Consider the following 14,453-nt stretch of genomic DNA (forward strand, 5'->3'; position numbering starts at 1 on the left):
CTTTAGCTTGATTATTCCAGAGTTTCGGTGACCACTGGGTCTCTTCAGATCTTAAAGGTGTTGAATAGATATCAGCAGAAAGAATTTTTCCTTATGCTGCACAGCCAAAACAATGGAATTTTGAAATAATCATAATGTTGTTGTCTCACTGTGTTGTTTTAATTCTTTTTTTCCCTTATGTTCCCTTACGTGTTTCCCTTACATTGTTTTCATTTACACAGAAAAATTAATCCCTAAAGTGGTAGTGTAGTACTACTTGAGAGTGCTGAGAGCCCTGTCACCTCAGCAAAGGAAACAGGTTCTGCCCCTACATGTCCTGATGGTATCAGAGTACATTGTGTGCCAGTGTCAGCCAAAGCTTTGTGCTTCTGATGTGCCAGGACATTTGATTCACACAGTCTAATAGACTCAAATTTCCCTGGCCTCTATATGGCTAGAGGCAGGACCCCTCTAGTTCTGGATATTGTTCCCTCTCTGGGCATGCATTCTGGTGGTCCCTTCAAGGGGATCAGACACATGATCCTCCCTTCTGTTAAGCCTAGCAGCTTGGTCATGAGAAACTGGAGCTACATTCAGTCTTTCAGAATTCCTCATTACTAGTTTCTTCTTTTAGCTTACGGACCCATGCTGCTAGGACAAAAATGGGTTTTCCATCTCATCTTCTCATGTCTTCCCCATACTCATGCAGGAAGAACCTCAGGTTGGCTTGTGGGGTGTACCCCCTCTCCCTAGCTGGGGAACTTGGGCTTCTGATATCAGGGACTCTGGTGTGTACTGATGAAACTTGCAGAAAATCCTCTTTAAGCTTCTTCCTGAGGTTCTGACTCTCTTCAGTCCTTTCTTCTGGTTTCCGAATAGGCTCAGTCAAATCTATTTCCATTGCTGAGATTTGGGCTTCTGTTGTGGTGTGGACAATATCTTTATATATTCGTATCATTTTAGTCATTAATGCCCACTGTCTCATTTCCCTCATTCCATTGCAGCATGCCTAGGAAGTGGGAGTATGCTTGGCCTGCATGGAGTCAGTTTGAGCAATATCAGTGTTGTACATTTTGCCAGGACTGGGCTCTTGATGGTTTGGTCATCATTTGAGAAAAGCATCTCTTTCACAGCCAGTTCTTGTAGGCATTGAATTCTTTGCTCCATGGTGTTACAAGGGCCTTTCTGCAGCTGGAGCTCTTCTTAGCAAAGATATCACTCCTTCAGGCTTGTTAAAAGTCATGTCCAGAAGTTGAGAGGTGTGGGCCTCCTCACGATCCCCTGGTTTGCACTCACATCAGGTGACACAGATCTCAAACACCTTGCTTCAGTACCATCCAAAACTGTAGCATCACCTGCAGTGTCCCAGAGTCAGATGAACCAGCTCAATATTGACTCATTGGTTCATTGGGTGAGGTCTTTCCTGAGATTGTGGAGACCTTCTAAGGATAAAGATACAGTAATTATTTCTGATTTTGATTCCTCTGCTGGCTGTGAGGGTTCTGCCTCCCCATTGTCATCCACTGGTAATGGATGTGTTCTTATATTTCCTACTCTGGGCAGGGGCAGGCTTCTGGTTTGACCGTTGTCTGAGTGATTATGGTGTCTGTGGATTTGTTCTCCTTCCCTTCTGGCTATAGGGCTGTTGTGTGTAATAATGACCTGCATGCAATAAGCATTAGCCAGGGCCCAGCACAGTGCAATAAGGTGCCCCTCTTTGGAGCTGCCACTGCAGTTTTCTTTCAGATATTCTGCTCTTAACTGTATTCTGAATTTGTTCAGGGGTAAAGTTCCAAACTATAGGGGCACAGTATTTCTTCAGAATCTGACCTATATCCTCCTACATTCCATGCAATTTAGAATTTTCCACCACTGGGAAAGATCTCTGGGGAACTTCCCTGGAAATCTCAGCCCCATGTTTCAAGCCATATGAAGGAGACGTAGCAGAATTAACAACAAAAATATAGTGTCTTTAACAGAGGGAAATCAACATTTTCAAAAGGCAACATGTCAGAGAAGAAGGAGGTAAAAGGATGGGAAAAATTGTTCTGGTAGATGGGGAAAGAAATTGTAATAGCTTCCCTATAATCCAAGAGGAAGCAGTTAGGGACCTGATGAGCCACTGCCATGCTCACAAGTCTGTGGGACCAGAAGAGCTCGCGAAGCTGCTCTTCATCATTTACCATCAGTCCTGTCTAAATGGGGAGGTCCCAGATGACTGGAAGCTGGCCAGTGTGATGCTCATGCATAAGACGGAGCAAAAGGAGAATCTAGGAACCTACAGGCCTGTCAGCTTGACCTCAGTGCCCAGCAATGTTATGGAACAGTTCATCTTGAGTGCAATCACACTAGACCTACAGGACGGCCTGGGGATAAGACCCAGCCAGCATGAATTTAGGAGGGTTGGGTCCTACCTGTCCAATCTGATCTCATTTTATGACCAGGTGACCCACCTGGTGGATGAGGGGAAGGCTGTGGATGTTGTCTATCTGGACTTCAGCAAAGTCTTTGACACCATCTCCCATGGAATAATCCTGGAAAAGCTGGCAGCCTATGATTTGGAGAGGTGCACTCTTTGCTGGGTTAAGAACTCGCTGGACTGCTGGGCCCAGAGAGCGGTGAATGGTGTTGTATCCAGTTGATGGTCAGTCACCAGTGGTGTCCCCCAGGGATCTGTGTATGGGCCCACTCCTGTTTAATATCTTTATTGATGATGTGGGTGAAGGGATCGAGTCTACCATTACAAATCTGGAGATGACACCAAGTTCAGCTGGACAGAGGCTAGGCAGAAAGGGACCTTGGGGGTACTGATTGATGGCAGACTGAATATGAGCCAGCAGTGTGCCCACATGGCCAAGAAAGCCAACGGCATCTTGGCCTGTATCAGGAATAGTGTGGCCAGCAGAAAAAGAAAAGTGGTTCTTCCCCTCTACTCAGCACTGGTGAGGCCACACCTTGAGTACTGTATCCAGTTCTGGGCCCCTCAGTTTGGGAAGGATGTTGAGATGCTGGAGCATGTCCAGAGCAAGGCAACAAGGCTGGTGGAGGGTCTGGAACACAAGTCCTGTGAGAAGTGGCTGAGGGAGGTGGGGTTGTTTAGCTTGGGGGAGGCTCTAGGGAGACCTTTTCACTTTCTACAGCTGTCTCAAAGAAGTGGTAGGCAGGTAGAGGTTGGTCTCTTCTCCCAGGCAACCAAGTGACAGGACAAGAGGACACAGCCTTAAGCTGCACCTAGGGAAGTTTAGCTTGGGCATTAGGAAGAAGTTCTTCACAGAAAAAGTGATAGGGCATTAGAATGTTTTGCCCAGGAAAGTGGTAGAGTAACTGTCTGGAAAGGTTGTCTTAGGTTGTGAGATGTAGCTGGGGGTGTGTATTCTATTGCTATCTGTTAGATAGCAAGGGGGGCTTATCTTCTGTTAATTGGGCAGTTTTCTTCATCTCTTCCACAACCAATCCTCCCTCTGGGAAATATCTTCTGTTAATGAGCCATTGATCTCACTGCGTGACTGATAAAATTACATCATCCCATTGTGAGATGCTCCACCCAGGGGAAGGAGCCAAGCAGTCCTACCTGGATATAATCTGAGATATGGAACACCAGAGTCAGACTTCTCCCACTGGATTCTCAGAGGAGCAGCCTTTTCCCACTAGATTCACAGAGAAGTAGCTTTTTTCTCTGCTGGATTCCCAGAGGAAGACCAGGCCCATCTACACCACCACTGAACCTTCAGAGGAAAACTATACCTTTCTACATGATCACTGATTCAACAAAACCACATCTGTCACTCCAGGAGGACTCCCACCATGTTGCCTCAGATCTGTATCCCTGCAAGAACAAAGGGGGAACAGTAAGAGTCAAGAGGCAAGAGAGAGTTCTGCCTGAGTGCCCTGACCTTAAAAAGCCTGGGCAACCCCCATGGTTGTGTTTCCAGCTGCACTTCTGGGTCTTAAACAGACTGTAACAATTTTGAGCACAGATAGATATGGAATACAAAAACATTTTGATATACCAAGGACTGCAATTTAGCCAATTCAGTATCTGTAGAAGGTATTTCTTTTGTGACCACAGTTGCAAAAGCATCATCATCTCCTTCATACTGATACTCAGTTTTAAGGTTTTAACTTTTTTATATCCAATTGCTCTAAGAGCTTTTTGGCTTCTTTTATTTCTTTTTGAAGGTAATGAGACTCATCATGGACTGCCTTAGAATTCATTGCTTACAGATGCTCAACTAGAGCTGTTCTGAGTCTCTCTGAGTAGCATTTATGCTCACTATGATTGATCTTATAGTCCTTTGACTGAATCCTGCAAGCAATGTACATAACCTCTGCCTCCTTGCTGGTTCTTTGTGGTTTATCCTTTATGGCAGCAGTTACTGTTGCCCCAAGTACAGCACAGACAACAATTTTATCTTTCCCTTTTTGCATTTTTTTTTTTTGGTCCATATGCTAGTAATGCAAACAGCTATCACCTTTTCCTTATCTCGATTAGTTTGTGTCTACTCCAAACCAAGAGCAGAGGGACAATTATCAAACTTCTCCAGGAGAAAAAGCAAAATATTAGCCTTACCCTGGTCATTCTGGATAATCATTTTTCCTTCAATATCCCTCTGAGGGAGACAATTGGTCCCCACCATGTGGGAGAAAGAACAGTAAAAGTTTGGTCAACCTCCCTCAAAGGAAGACAATGCCTGCTACATGGGAAGAACACTAGAAGTTCAGTTCTATTTGTTAAATGGCACTTTGGGTCAGAGAATGGTATCCTGTCCATGACACTAATTAAAATGTTGCAGTTCAATAGATGTTAAAGTCCTCCTCTCAAATTAAGGTGCAAAAGAGACCAAATGTGGGTTCAGCAATTCTTTATTTTGCAAAATTAATTGTATAGGGGAGAGAGGGAGAGGCAGAGAGGAAGAGGGAGGGAGGGAAGGAGAAGGAGAGATAGTGCAAGTAGAAGATAGTACCATGGATCCAGTAGAGTTCCAGTCATCTTTCAGTGCCTTGGACTTCTCGTTGGTGGGGTCCCTCAGGTTCACTCCCTGAATAATTTTTATTTGTATGAAGAGCGAAGGTAGGAGTGACTTTCAGTTCCTCATTAATATGGGAGGCAAGACTAGTAGTAGTTTTCAGTTCCTCATATAGCATATTAGGTGAAAGTAGGAGTGATTTTGCTGTGGTGCATGCTTGGGACTCAATTTGGAGGTCATCAGAGGTCTGCTGTGGGGATCATATACTGCAATGGAATGTTGGGGTGAAAAATGTCAGCTTTGCTCCTGCCTATGCAAACTCAGAACAGTTTAATTTAATGTAAGTGATATTATGCAGTGTGAACACATTCTAGAAGACAGCTTGTGATCTGAGGAAGAAATTGCCACTTTAAAGAAATCCATATATATCTGAGAAAAAATGTGCAGTATTTCCCTTTACTATCCATATGCACTGTAGATTCTTTAATCTTTTCATGTTAGGACCATTCCTAGCATTCCACCAGCTCCTTTCTGTGTAATGCCAAGACCTTGCTGTTCACATTCAGGGATGTACAGGCTGTTCACAGGGATATTACTGTAGCATACATTTTTAGAAATCAGGTCCATCATATGCGCTTCAGGTCCATGAAATTTTCCTGCTTGAGGTCCCCACTGGTGATGGGTGAAGTACCAATATAATCTCAGCATTGAGACTTTAAGCTTAAGGCTTGACATGATACCAGAACTCCCAAGGGTCAATGCTAGCTTTGTGTCCTATTCCCTGTACTGTTTGGTGTGGTCCAGTTTGTTCTGCATCCTGTGTGCTGTGTCTTCTTCATCTCCACCTTGAAGACCTGTGCTTATCTGAATTACAGAGGAAAAAAGTTGGAGAGAGTTTAGATTTTGCTTTCCCACAGAATCACACAATCACAAGGTTGGAAGAGACCTTCAGGATCATTAAGTCCAACCTGTTCCATAACACCTCAACTAAACCATGGCACCAAATGCCACATCCAGTCTTTTCTTAAACATATCCAGGGATGGTGACTCCATCATCTCCCTGCACAGATCATTCCAGTACTTTATCACCCTTTGTGTGAAAAACTTTTTCCTAATATCTAACCTGTATTTCCCTTGACACAGCTTGAGATTGTGACCTCTTGTTCTGTCAGCTGCTGTCTGGTGAAAAAGACTAAACCCCACCTGACTACAGCCACCTTTCAGGAAGTTGTAGAGAGTGATAAGGTCACCTCTGAGTCTCCTTTTCTCCAGGCCAAACAACCCCAGCTCCCTCAGCTGTTCCTCACAGGGCTTGTGTTCCGAGCCCCTCACCAACCTTGTTGCCCTCTTCTGGACATGTTCAAGCATCTCAACGTCCTCCCTAAATTGAGGGGCCCAGAACTGGACAGATCAGTCAAGGTGCAGCCTCACCAGTGCCGAGTATAGGGGGAGAACGACCTCCCTGCTCCTGCTGGCCACACCATTCCTGATACAGGCCAGGATGCCATTGGCCTTTTTGGCCACCAGAGCACACTGTTGGCTCATGTTCAGCCGGCTGTCAACCAGTACCCCTAGGTCCCTTTCTGCTTGGGCATTGTCCAGCCACACCATCCCCAGCCTGTAATACTGCAGGGGGTTATTGTGGCCAAAATGCAGGACTTGGCACTTGGACTTATTAAACTTCATCTTGTTAGATTCTGCCCATCCATCCAACTGTTCCAGGTCTCTCTGCAGAGCCATCCTACCTTCCAACAGATCAACACATGCTCCCAGCTTAGTGTCATCCGCAAATTCACTAATGAAGGACTCAATCCCCTCATCCATGTCATCAATAAAAATATTGAACACAGCTGGCCCCAGCACAGACCCCTGAGGGACACCACTGGTGACTGGCCACCAGCTGGATGCAGCAGTATTCACCACCACTCCCTGAGCCCGTCCATCCAGCCAGTTCCTAACCCAGCAAAGAGTGCTCCTGTCCAAGTTGTGGGCTGTCAGCTTTTCCAGCAGTATGCTGTAGGAGACAGTGTCAAAGGCCTTGCTGAAGTCCAGATACACAACATCCACAGCCTTTCCTGCATCCACCAGGCAGGTCACCTTGTCATAAAAGGAGATCAGGTTGGTCAAACATGACCTACCCCTCCTAAACCCATGCTTACTAGGTCTGATACCCTGGCCATCCTGTTGATGCTGCATGATGACATTCAGTATAAATTGCTCCATTATCTTGCCAGGTACTGAGGTCAGGCTGACCGGTCTATAATTACTAGGATTTTCCTTCCCACCCTTTTTGTGAATGGGTGTCACAATGGCCAGCTTCCAGTCATCTGGATCCTCGCCAGTGAGCCAAGACTCTTGGTAAATGATGGAGAGTGGCTTAGCAAGCTCATCTGCCAGCTCTCTCATCACCCTGGGATGGATCCCATCTGGTTCCATGATTTATGAATATCCAAACATCTCAGCAGTTCTCTGACTGCCTCCTCTTGGATAATGGGGGGACCATTCTGTTCCCTGGCATCATCAACCAACCCAGAAGCACAGTTGTCCTGGGGACAATCCGTCTTCCCACTAAAGACTGAGGCAAAGAAGGTGTTAGAGCAAATATTAGTCTTACCCTTCCTTTTACCATTAATATATTTGTAAAAGCATTTTTTACTATCCTTTACAGAAGTCGCCCTTTTAAGTTCAAACTAAGCTTTGGCCTCCCTAATATTTTTTCCTACGTGCTCTAGCAGCCCCATTAAATATTTCCTGAGAGACCTGACCCTCCTTCCAAAGATGATACATCCTCCTTTTATTCTTAAGTTCCTTCAAAACCTCCTTGCCTATCCAAGCTGGGTGTTTACCTTGTCAACTCATCTTTCGACACACAGGGACAGTCTGTTCCTGTGCCCTCAAGATCTCTGTTTTGAAGCTCACCCACCTTTCCTGAACTCCTTTGTTTTTAAGGGCAGCTTCCCAAGGAACTCTCTGAATAAGTCTCTTAAGTAGGCCAAAGTCTGTCCTCTGGAAGTCCAGTGTAAGAGTCTTATTGGTGGTCCTCCTCATTTCACCAAATATCAAGAACTCTATAATTTCATGATCACTCTGCCCCAGGCGGCCTCCAACCACTACATCTCCCACCAGCCCATCTCTATTCGAAAACAGCAGGTGTAACATAGTCCCTCTCCTGGTGGGCTCACCCACCAGTTGCAACAAAAAGTTGTCCTCCATACACTCTAAACATTTACTGGCCTCTTTTCTGCTGTATTAAGTTCCCAGCAGATGTCTGGTAGGTTAAAGTCACCTACAAGAACAAGGGGTAATGATCCTGAAACAGTATCTAGCTGCTTGTAGAATAAGTTGTCCACCTCATCTTCCTGGTTGGGTGGACAATAACAAACTCCCAGTAGGGTATCAGCCTTGTTTGCCTTCCCCTTAATTCTTACCCATAGGCATTCAACTCCATCTTCATAAGTTACAATATCTATGGCATCAAAAGCCTCCTTAATATAAAGGGCCACCCCTCCACCTCTTCTCCCTTTCCTATCTCTTCTGAAGAGCTTGTAGCCATCCAGTGCAGTGCTCCAACTATGTGAGTCATCCCACCATGTCTCTGTGATGGCGACTACATCATAGTTCTGCTGTTGTACCATGGCTTCCAGTTCATCTTGTTTGTTACCCATGCTGCGTGCATTGGTGTACATGCACCTCAGCTGGGCCACTGATTTCTGCCCTAACTCAGGCTTACCACCTTTGGGCCTGCTGCCAGAGAGCCCATATGAATCCCCTTCCCCCTTCAGACCTAGTTTAAAGCCCTCTCAATAAGGTCTGCCAGTTCATGAGCTAAAAACCTTCTGCCCTTAACAGAGGGATGTATCCCATCTGGTTCCAGTAGAGCAGGTACCGTAAAAGTTGCCCCATGATCAAAGAATCTGAAATTTTGCTGATGACATCAACCCTTGAGCCACTTATTTATAATGTGAGCTCTCCTATTTCTTTTTTCATTTTTCTCTGCCACCAACAGGACAGAGCAGAACACTACCTGTGCCCCTGTCCTATCAACCACTTGACCCAGTGCCCTAAAGTCCCTTTTAATTGCCTTGATACTCCTCTTTTCAATCTCATCACTGCTAGCCTGGAGTATCAGCAGTGGGTAATAATCAGAGGGCTGAATCAGCCCAGGAAGTCTCTCAGTGATATTTCATACCAAAGCCCCAGGGAGGTAGCAGATCTCCCTGTGGAATGGGTCCAGTTGACATATGGTGCCCTCTGTTCCCTTCAGAAGGGAATCACCCACTACAATTACCCATTTCTTCTTGGTGTTAGAGGTGGTGATCCATCTTACAGATGAGTCATAATTGGGAGACTCACTGGACAGATCATTTTCTTCTAAATCATCTGGCTGGCTCTCTAGATCCAGCGCTTCATACCTATTCTGAAGTGGCACTTGGCTAGGGGATGGAGGTCTGGAGAAATTTTTATTATTACCTCCCCGAGCAGGGACCCATTTCCATTCCCCTTCATCTACCAGGTGCCCTTCTATTGCCTGGGAGTGAGAGGCATATGAGTCCTCTGGCTCTTGGTGGGCCTCCCTTAAAGATGTAAGGGCTGAACTCCACCAGTCTATTTCCCTTTCACTTTCCCTGATACTCCTTAATCTTTCAACTTCCTCCCTAAGCTCAGCTACCAGCGAAAGGAGATCATTCACCTGTTCACACCCTAGGCAGGCCTCCTCCACAACACCCCCTGAAACCATGGATAAGCTCAGACAATCCAGGCAGGAATGGGCCTGTACAGACACATCCTTTTTGGAGGGCTCCACTTGGTCACATACACTTGTACCAGCCACAGTTTTTGACTGTGTCAAAACCATTATTAGCAGAAAGCCCAAAATCAAGCAGCCAACAGAAACAACAACACACAGAACACCTTACTAGCAAGAAGACCTGCAAACCTGCCTGCTTGCCTTGTCTGCATGAACTGCCACAACCACGACCCTCTTTGCCTGCTCCTGTTCACTGCGCTCCAGGTCACCACGCTCCCCAGAGGCCTCTTATAATCAGTCATTCAGGAACAAAGGAAGCTCCACCTCCTGTTCCTGAATGGCTCTTTATGCCACCCATCCCTATTCCCTGTCTCTTCCTGAGGAGGTGCTATGGGAAAGAGCTGATGCTACAACCTACTATCCTTCCTTCACCTGAGATTGTGCTAGGCACATCAGGGACAATATAAGAGATCTTGGTCCTGCTCTGCATTCATGAGGAGCAGTCCTCAAGAAGGGATTGCTTCCCTTCCTCTCCAGCAAGACCTGACCAGTTCAGTCCTTACCCACAGATTGCATAGCTGTTATTGAGCCCTTCCCAGGGTCATGGGACAAGTAGAAGCTGACAAGCCTCAGATTTTGACAACAGTCTAATGAATCACTCTTGTCCACAACTTATAATGATGGTAAATCAGGTCTATTTATAAAAATGGTTATTTATTAAACAGACAAGAAATAACAGATAAAGATCTTAATCAGAATTACTTACTGCGGAATATAAAAGTAAAGAACTACTAGTAGATTAGAGCATAACATATAATGCTGCACTATATCAAGGTACCTATAGTAAAGCTACCAAAATAAATAGTATTGTTTAGGAGTCAAATGTAACTTACCACTGAAATGACAGTAATGTACACAGATTCCTTCACTTAACCCCTGGAAAGTAACTGCAAAGCAGGCATCCCTACTCATGGGGAAAGCTCCATACATTTCCATGAAAATTTATAGAAGATTTCTGCTCTGTGAAATTTTGGTGTGACTTTTATAGTTTGTAAAGTGAGTGTCTGTCAGTCAGAAATCCAACCTATCTTGCCAGATCTCATTTCAACAACAAGATGTTTTTTTGGTAGTTAGAAGGTTCAAGACTAGTGTTAATCCCATGGCACCAAAATAACTCACTACAAGACAGCTTGTCTTGTTTGAGTTATCTGACTAGTTAACAAGATAAGCTCTTGTGGGGTGGTGAGATGCCCTGAGATACTCAGGCTTTTGGTAGTAGAATATACAGTGGCGCTTTTTTGGCAGAAAAGTGTGACAAGCCGATATTATTGCTCTTTGCAGGTCTTTGTCCATCTGCCAGAGCAAGTGGAATCATTGAGTATAATAGTAACTTCTCATTTCTTAAAGAAAAATAAAATGCAGTAAAGAAAAACTGTAAGTTTACAAAGGAAGTGATAGGGACTTTTTAATTTATTTTCAAAAAAAATTTCCATGTTGTCTCAAGGTTTTTTTCTCTATAAATTGTTATAAATACATATTATAATAGTGGCTTTTCGCAAATATTAAGATGGATGCTGTATGTATAATCTTAAAGTAACTTTACTATAAAGATATAGTTTTTTTAATTTCTGTTGTTAACTAAACTTAGACATAGTAGTGAAATAGCTGATACAGTATGCTTGTGTTAAACTGCCTGCTTGGTTGGGATAATATCCAATGAACATATGATGGAGACCCCTCCTACTAATCAGCACCCACCGCCTGCGAACCAAATACGGACCAAAGCCCAAACCAGAGGTGCTAACAAAAATGGACTAAAACCACAGCCAAGAAATACTCACACTCTAAAAAGGCGAACCTGAGGAGGAGCCATGCTAAATAATTCTATGAACATGTAAAATAGTTTGGCCAAAAGTTTAAACATGCATAATTGTTTATGAATATACAATAGACTGATGCAATAAAGAGTATGTAAAGGTGTCTTCGAAACAGCAGGTGTGCTCTTAACTGAATGCCAAGCAGCCGGCTGTAAATCTTTGCTTTATTGTCTTTGTCTCCTATTATCCTTTATTAAACTTCTAAATTGTACCAGGAGAGTCAACCTCATTTTTCACAAAATTGATACAGTTCTGCAGTTGCCTGAGTTCCTCAATGGGATTTGGGTTCCTTCATTGCTCTGCTCTTTCCTCACACTATACTCTGTGAGTGAACTGCTTCTTCCTCTGATGTAGTATGTCAATACTTGCCAGTGTAACAGTGGAGTCCTATGGTCCTGATCCTGCAAATACCTAAAATTTTGGAATTAATACATATAGGCATGATTAAAAATATTGGTGAACATTGTTATCAGGCTATAGTGATGTCTTGGGCCTGGTTTATTATCCCATCCCATCCCATCCCATCCCATCCCATCCCATCCCATCCCACTTTTGGGGTCTTTGATCCCTTTTGTTTTGTGGTCAGGGGTGGTTGCTGTCCCCACACCACCCCCCATCTTCCCTGGCTCTGGGGCTGTTGCAATGAATGGAAGCTGAGCTGGGGTTTCTGGGGGAAGCTGGGGGCGAGGGGAGAGGCAGTCTTCTCTCTTCTGGCAGGCAGTTGGATTGGATATGCATGGGAGGTATCTCTTGTTATGAATAAGAAATTGCTTATTTCTTAAAGGTTATAGAGTGTTATCTAATGGCCTATTGTTAACTTGTCATTGATCAATTACCTGTTGTTCATCCCCTCTTAACTACCTGTTGTTCATCCCCTGTTACAAATCCCTCTCTGCTTCCTAGAAAATGGCATCTGGGACTGTGAGGAGGAAGTGACATCAGAGGCAAGATGCAAATGCAGAAACACACCAAATCCAGCACCTAAAAACCCCTAAAACAGCGAGCCACCATGAAATTGAAGGACCTAAATGACTGCAAAGGGTGAGCAACTAGTTCTAGTGTCCGTAGGGACCTTTTTTAATCTCTCACTCTAACCACAGAGATGTCGGCTAGAATGAGGACCCCAAGGTACAGCCCGGACTTTGGAATCTCCTGCCACTCCCATGAGGACGGAATCCCCAGCTCTGCCTGCATGCAAAGTGGGCAAAGCTGCACTCCTCCTCCTCCATGCCACTCTGGGAAGCAGTGGCGGTGTGTGCGCAACCCATCGGGTCCCCATCCGAACCGGTCACTTTTTAATAAAGGCATTTTAAAAGAACATGATCTCCTGCCCGTTCTTGTCATCTCTGACCAGGGATCCTGCTGTTTCTGTGGGGTTTGCCTGTTTGTTTTTGGTTTTGTTTTGCTTTGGCACTGTGACTGAACTGGTCGGCTGGGCTTCTTTTCCTGCTTTGCTGTGGGGAAGCCCAGTGGCAGTGCGTGCCCCGCCAGGAGGGCTGCCCCCACCCTCCACACAGCCGAGATCTGAAGAACCAGCTTTTCTCAGCCAGTGAGAAAAGCCCAAGGAGCCTTTTACTGCATTTCGGAACCAGACTCCTACTGCCCAATCCCCCCTGTACCTCTGCTATTGCTTCGGGTTTGTGCTGCACTGCAGCTTTTCACCTTCTGCTTCCTGGGAGATCTTACATTCCAGCTTGCTTCTTCAGAGATTTCCTGCTACAGCTCCTTTTGCTATCCGCTGGGATCGGCCACCCCTGGCGGTTTGTAATAGAAACCCCTTCTCTATCCCACCCCACCAGCTGCGCATGCCATTACCACTTGGTCCCTGAACTCACACTGGAACGCCCCCTGCAGCCAGGGGGGAATCATCGCACCTGTCCTGCCAACCGAGAGCCACCAGTGCCCCTGCCATCTTTAACCATAATTAGATCAAAGGGGAAAGTGCCTGCAGCCGAGAGAAGGCTGTTAATGAGTTTCTGGTTCTGTTTGGTGTCACTGCCATTGTTGTTGTTTGTTTGCATTGTTAAACATACTAGTAAAGAATGGTTATCTCTTCTCCCATATCTTTGTCTGAAAGCCCCTTAATTTCAAAATTACAGCAATTCGGAGGGAAGGGGGTCATGTTTTCCATTCCAAGGGAGGCTCCTGCCTTCCTTAGCAGACACCTATTTTTTAAACCAAGACAATTGGAAATAAATGTAATTTATTGGAATCAAATGTAATTTGATTAATTCTACAAGGTATGACTTCACTCTCAAATCTTGCTATCATTTAGCATTGTTAATGGCAACATGTTCTTGAGTCATTAAAACCAAAGATCACAGATGAAGACTCTCTAACTAATAAAAGTTAGAAAGCGGTATGTTTGTTACACCGGTGGGTGGCACAGAGGTCGTCTCCAAAAGGTGGGACCACCCTGTACAAGGTTCTTTATCCTCTATTTATTTCCTGAGATCTTATATACAATACATATGCATAACCCCAGCACCTCCCATTCCCACTCTTTATTAAAATGATGTAATAAATGAATATGATTTATGCTTATACTTGTAACTATATCAATATTTTAGAAAATATTTGTTAAAAAATAATGGAGGAAAGGGATATGTAATTAGTGTCACAAAACAGATACTTTCGGATGTTCATGAGAAAACAAGATGCAGGATGTAGTTTGAGATAAGTAAAATCCCAAAGTGGAATAGGCCTTGGGATAATTAAGGAATCAGCCTTGAAATAGAAAAAATTAGGATGATTCCAGGTATCTAAGAAGTAATAAGGCTTATTTTTGGAATATAATGCTGGCTTCTATAACACAAGACTTGGGGCGCATGTGCAACCTGTGGGGCTGTTCAAAGGACAGTGACGATGTTGAAGCCTTTGTTG

General features: G+C 44.6%; 1 protein-coding gene and 1 long non-coding RNA gene across 2 annotated transcripts in view; both read left to right on the plus strand.

The window, feature by feature from the left end:
- LOC128805229 (dual specificity calcium/calmodulin-dependent 3',5'-cyclic nucleotide phosphodiesterase 1A-like) overlaps positions 1-14,453 on the plus strand; it is a 360,529-nt gene that overhangs the window by 84,652 nt on the left and 261,424 nt on the right.
- LOC128818490 (uncharacterized) lies at positions 8,638-12,888 on the plus strand. The gene is made up of 3 exons (XR_008440497.1): positions 8,638-8,828; positions 11,035-11,127; positions 12,474-12,888. It is a non-coding gene; the product is annotated as an uncharacterized LOC128818490 (long non-coding RNA).

The sequence above is a fragment of the Vidua macroura genome, chromosome 1, assembly GCF_024509145.1.
Source record: "Vidua macroura isolate BioBank_ID:100142 chromosome 1, ASM2450914v1, whole genome shotgun sequence".
In the NCBI taxonomy this organism is placed as follows: Eukaryota; Metazoa; Chordata; class Aves; order Passeriformes; family Viduidae; genus Vidua; species Vidua macroura.